Source organism: Protopterus annectens, chromosome 4.part0 (genome assembly GCF_019279795.1).
Source record: "Protopterus annectens isolate FY-2018-M chromosome 4.part0, PAN1.0, whole genome shotgun sequence".
Taxonomy (NCBI): domain Eukaryota; kingdom Metazoa; phylum Chordata; order Ceratodontiformes; family Protopteridae; genus Protopterus; species Protopterus annectens.
Window position 1 is genome coordinate 947,667,869 of NC_056733.1, and position 7,143 is coordinate 947,675,011.

The following is a 7,143-nucleotide window of genomic DNA, read 5'->3' on the forward strand; positions in this document are numbered from 1 at the left end:
AAGAAAGTATCCATGCGGCATCAGTAAATACAACATCTTATACAAAATCCTCGTCTTTCTATGTCTATATTTATGGTAAATGGTCTCTAATACCGAAGAAAGTATCCATGCAGCATCAGTAAATACAACATCTTATACAAAATCCTCGTCTTTCTATGTATATATTTATGGTAACTGGTCTCTAATACTGAAGAAAGTATCCATGCGGCATTAGTAAATACAACATCTTATACAAAATCCTCTTCTTTCTATGTATATATTTATGGTAACTGGTCTCTAATACTGAAGAAAGTATCCATGCGGCATCAGTAAATACAACATCTTATACAAAATCCTCGTCTTTCTATGTATATATTTATGGTAACTGGTCTCTAATGCCTTATTTAAACATACACAACTAAGTGGAGTTGAACATAAGTTTAGGTTTAGAGTTATAGATGTTGTTTTATCTTCTGTTAGGGGTGGGGATATTAATAATATCCTTGAGACCAGAGAGTAGGAGTGGATACTACGATTAGCAGGGGATCGTCCACCTGGCCTAACTCTGCTAAAAGTCTTAAACCTATTTTAATGAAGTTGCAACATATTAAATTATGATATGTGTATTTATGAAGCTGTATTGTATTAAATTTTGATATGTGTATTTAGATGTATTTTATGTATTTTATATGTATAGTATTGATTTGTTGTTTTGGTCACATGATATGGGCTGCTATCATGTGATTTATGGGCTCTTATTTAAAACAAGTGATGTCTTGAATGTAATTGTTTCAGTATTGAGAAAGGGTTTCACCCGAAAGCTTTGCTATTTTGATAAAGTAGTTTTTTTCCAACGTGTTGTGTTTTTTAAAAGGGAAATTCATCCCTGGTTTTGGTATCTATGTCTCTAATGGACAGTCTGTAAATAGTTCATTCCCTGGGCCCCTGCTTGTAAATATTTAATCTCCTAAGCCATTGCTCACACTTATCAAGGGTACCGAAACTTTTCAGAGATTTGGGATGCATGGCCAGGCTTAAGAAGGTCCTTGTGGTCATTAGCCTAGTAAACACCTATGAACCTATGGTAACTGGTCTCTAATACCAAAGAAAGTATCCATGCGGCATCAGTAAATACAATATCTTATACAAAATCCTCTTCTTTCTATGTATATATTTATCGTAACTGGTCTCTAATACCGAAGAAAGTATCCATACGGCATCAGTAAATACATCTTATACAAAATCCTCTTCTTTCTATGTATATATTTATGGTAACTGGTCTCTGACACCGAAGAAAGTATCCATGCGGCATCAGTAAATACAACATCTTATACAAAATCCTCGTCTTTCTATGTCTATATTTATGGTAAATGGTCTCTAATACCGAAGAAAGTATCCATGCAGCATCAGTAAATACAACATCTTATACAAAATCCTCGTCTTTCTATGTATATATTTATGGTAACTGGTCTCTAATACTGAAGAAAGTATCCATGCGGCATTAGTAAATACAACATCTTATACAAAATCCTCTTCTTTCTATGTATATATTTATCGTAACTGGTCTCTAATACCGAAGAAAGTATCCATACGGCATCAGTAAATACATCTTATACAAAATCCTCTTCTTTCTATGTATATATTTATGGTAACTGGTCTCTGACACCGAAGAAAGTATCCATGCGGCATCAGTAAATACAACATCTTATACAAAATCCTCGTCTTTCTATGTATATATTTATGGTAACTGGTCTCTAATACTGAAGAAAGTATCCATGCGGCATTAGTAAATACAACATCTTATACAAAATCCTCTTCTTTCTATGTATATATTTATGGTAACTGGTCTCTAATACTGAAGAAAGTATCCATGCGGCATCAGTAAATACAACATCTTATACAAAATCCTCGTCTTTCTATGTATATATTTATGGTAACTGGTCTCTAATACCGAAGGAAGTATCCATGCAGCATCAGTAAATACAACATCTTATACAAAATCCACGTCTTTCTATATATATATTTATGGTAACTGGTCTCTAATACCAAAGAAAGTATCCATGCGGCATCAGTAAATACAACATCTTATACAAAATCCTCATCTTTCTATGTATATATTTATGGTAATTGGTCTCTAATACTGAAGAAAGTATCCATGCGGCATCAGTAAATACAACATCTTATACAAAATCCTCGTCTTTCTATGCATATATTTATGGTAACTGGTCTCTAATACCAAAGAAAGTATCCATGCGGCATCAGTAAATACAACATCTTATACAAAATCCTCATCTTTCTATGTATATATTTATGGTAACTGGTCTCTAACACCGAAGAAAGTATCCACGCGGCATCAGTAAATACAACATCTTATACAAAATCCTTGTCTTTCTATGTATATATTTATGGTAACTGGTCTCTAATACTGAAGAAAGTATCCATGCAGCATCAGTAAATACAACATCTTATACAAAATCCTCATCTTTCTATATATATATTTATGGTAACTGGTCTCTAATACCAAAGAAAGTATCCATGCGGCATCAGTAAATACAACATCTTATACAAAATCCTCGTCTTTCTATGTATATATTTATGGTGACTGGTCTCTAATACCGAAGAAAGTATCCATGCAGCATCAGTAAATACAACATCTTATACAAAATCCTCGTCTTTCTATGTATATATTTATGGTAACTGGTCTCTAATACCGAAGAAAGTATCCATGCGGCATCAGTAAATACAACATCTTATACAAAATCCTCTTCTTTCTATGTATATATTTATGGTAACTGGTCTCTAATACCAAAGAAAGTATCCATGCGGCATCAGTAAATACAACATCTTATACAAAATCCTCATCTTTCTATGTATATATTTATGGTAACTGGTCTCTAACACCGAAGAAAGTATCCACGCGGCATCAGTAAATACAACATCTTATACAAAATCCTTGTCTTTCTATGTATATATTTATGGTAACTGGTCTCTAATACTGAAGAAAGTATCCATGCGGCATCAGTAAATACAACATCTTATACAAAATCCTCGTCTTTCTGTATATATATTTATGGTAACTGGTCTCTAATACCAAAGAAAGTATCCATGCGGCATCAGTAAATACAACATCTTATACAAAATCCTCATCTTTCTATGTATATATTTATGGTGACTGGTCTCTAATACCGAAGAAAGTATCCATGCGGCATCAGTAAAAACAACATCTTATACAAAATCCTCATCTTTCTATGGATATATTTATGGTAACTGGTCTCTAATACCGAAGAAAGTATCCATGTGGCATCAGTAAATACAACATCTTATACAAAATCCTCGTCTCTCTATGGATATATTTATGGTAACTGGTCTCTAATACCGAAGAAAGTATCCATGCGGCATCAGTAAATACAACATCTTATACAAAATCCTCATCTTTCTATGGATATATTTATGGTAACTGGGCTCTAATACCGAAGAAAGTATCCATGCAGCATCAGTAAATACAACATCTTATACAAAATCCTCTTCTTTCTATGTATATATTTATGGTAACTGGTCTCTAATACTGAAGAAAGTATCCATGCGGCATCAGTAAATACAACATATTATACAAACTCCTTGTCTTTCTATGCATATATTTATGATAACTGGTCTCTAATACCAAAGAAAGTATCCATGCGGCATCAGTAAATACAACATCTTATACAAAATCCTCATCTTTCTATGTATATATTTATGGTAACTGGTCTCTAATACCGAAGAAAGTATCCATGCGGCATCAGTAAATACAACATCTTATACAAAATCCTCTTCTTTCTATGTATATATTTATGGTAACTGGTCTCTAATACTGAAGAAAGTATCCATGCGGTATCAGTAAATACAACATCTTATACAAAATCCTCGTCTTTCTATTTATATATTTATGGTAACTGGTCTCTAATACCGAAGAAAGTATCCATGCGGCATCAGTAAATACAACATCTTATACAAAATCCTCGTCTTTCTATGTATATATTTATGGTAACTGGTCTCTAATACCGAAGAAAGTATCCATGCAGCATCAGTAAATACAACATCTTATACAAAATCCTCGTCTTTCTATGTATATATTTATGGTAACTGGTCTCTAATACCGAAGAAAGTATCCATGCGGCATCAGTAAATACAACATCTTATACAAAATCCTCTTCTTTCTATGTATATATTTATGGTAACTGGTCTCTAATACCGAAGAAAGTATCCATGCGGCATCAGTAAATACAACATCTTATACAAAATCCTCTTCTTTCTATGTATATATTTATCGTAACTGGTCTCTAATACCGAAGAAAGTATCCATGCGGCATCAGTAAATACAACATCTTATACAAAATCCTCGTCTTTTGTATGTATATATTTATGGTAACTGGTCTCTAATACCGAAGAAAGTATCAATGCGGCATCAGTAAATACAACATCTTATACAAAATCCTCGTCTTTCTATGTATATATTTATGGTAACTGGTCTCTAATACTGAAGAAAGTATCCGTGCGGCATCAGTAAATACAACATCTTATACAAAATCCTTGTCTTTCTATGTATATATTTATGGTAACTGGTCTCTAATACCGAAGAAAGTATCCATGCGGCATCAGTAAATACAGCATCTTATGCAAAATCCTCGTCTTTCTATGTATATATTTATGGTAACTGGTCTCTAATACTGAAGAAAGTATCCATGCGGTATCAGTAAATACAACATCTTATACAAAATCCTCATGTTTTGTATGTATATATTTATGGTAACTGGTCTCTAATACCAAAGAAAGTATCCATGCGGCATCAGTAAATACAACATCTTATACAAAATCCTCGTCTTTTGTATGTATATATTTATGGTAACTGGTCTCTAATACCGAAGAAAGTATCCATGCGGCATCAGTAAATACAACATCTTATACAAAATCCTCGTCTTTCTATGTCTATATTTATCGCTATTTTCATTTTTTATCTTCTCTAATTATGTATCCAAAATCTGGAACATTCTACCCAGCCATAGACCTACTATCACCTCCTTTACTCAGTTTAAAAAATCATTAAAAACCCATCTCATTAATAGCTGGCTCTGTTGCTGCACTACCCCAGGTAGGTCCCTGCTGTAGGTTACCCCTCCTTCATTATGCTCACCACTCTGAATCTTACATGACAGTTTTTAATTGACAATTAATGGGTCTAGGTCCTATGGCTGTACATATACATATGATATAATAAAAAAATAGATTTTGTTTTGGTTTAGTCTTTTCATCAAACATCATGATGATGTTGTTTTACATTTGTCACTCCAGATATTATGTTGATGTTCTCGTAGGCTTTGAGACTTTAGTAATGTTTTATTACTACTCCGCTTCCCCAGTCGTGTTATTATGTCTGTAGTTACTACTTGACCCATGTATAACTGTACTTGAATGTAACTTTTCTTTGTAACTTTTGTTTATACACTATATATTACATGTTTTCTTATTTCTGGAGGTTTTCTCCCTGGGACTCCACTGAAAATGGACCTGTGTCCAGTGGACTTTCCTAGTTAACAAATGTAAAATAAAATAATTACTTACTATTCAGTGTTACATAAGTCGGCAAAAAACCTGATTGTTAACAATGAATGGTTGAATCAGGACCACTACGAGCAGGCCACTATCCCAATTAAAGGGACACACACACAAACACACACACACACACACACACACACACACACACACACACACACACACACACACACACACACACACACACACACACACACACACACTAAATAAATAAATGAACATTGTGTCTAGGACTATAATGTTAATTTCCTCCAAAGTTATATCTGTACTTTTTTACATTTTCCAGCATGACTTTGTTAATGGCAGAGTACAGATGTGTAAGATCTTACCATACAAGTAGATGTCCTACTTCTTACTGTGGCAATATTCTTCCCACTTGGGATATCCTGCTGAGAATAACTTAACATCTCGCCAGCATACCAAACCTTTTTATACCTTCCAGGCACCGTACATCAGAAGTATGTCCTACATGCCAGGCATAAGGTACATATGTAATGTACAAGTCACCTAATCCTCAGACATGAGGAGCCCCGGAGAACTAAAGCAAAACCAGTGATAACAATAACATGCCCCGCAGGTTGGAAAGGAAAAGGAGATGAAGATGGAAAAAAGCCCCCTCAGCCAGAGGTAGGGCAACATCAAAGAAAAGATACCGGGATGGAGGGAAAGAACACTGCAGCAGTGAGAAGGAGGACATCTGCTGCTATGATAAGATCTTACACAACTGTACTATGTCCTTCCTTATTACTGCTGCAGTATTCTTTACAACTGGGAAAATACAAAAGTTACTGGAAAGGATGGCTACACAACTGTACTATGTCCTTCCTTATCACTGCTGCAGTATTCTTTACAACTAGGAATGTGCAAAAGTTACTGGAAAGGATGGCTACACAACTGTACTATGTCCTTCCTTATCACTGCTGCAGTATCCTTTACAACTAGGAACGTGCAAAGGTTACTGGAAAGGATGGCTACACAACTGTACTATGTCCTTTCTTATCACTGCTGCAGTATTCTTTACAACTAGGAATGTGCAAAGGTTACTGGAAAGGATGGCTACACAACTGTACTATGTCCTTTCTTATCACTGCTGCAGTATTCTTTTCAACTAGGAACGTGAAAAGGTTACTGGAAAGGATGGCTACACAACTGTACAATGTCCTTTCTTATCACTGCTGCAGTATGCTTTACAACTAGGAACGTGCAAAGGTTACTGGAAAGGATGGCTACACAACTGTACTATGTCCTTCCTTATCACTGCTGCAGTATTCTTTACAACTAGGAACGTGCAAAGGTTACTGGAAAGGATGGCTACACAACTGTACAATGTCCATCCTTATCACTGCTGCAGTATTCTTTACAACTAGGAACGTGCAAAGGTTACTGGAAAGGATGGCTACACAACTGTAATATATCCTGCCTTATCACTGCTGCAGTATTCTTTACAACTAGGAATGTGCAAACGTTACTGGAAAGGATGGCTACACAACTGTACTATGTCCTGCCTTATCACTGCTGCAGTATTCTTTACAAACGTACTATGTCCCTTATCACTGCTGCAGTATTCTTTACAAC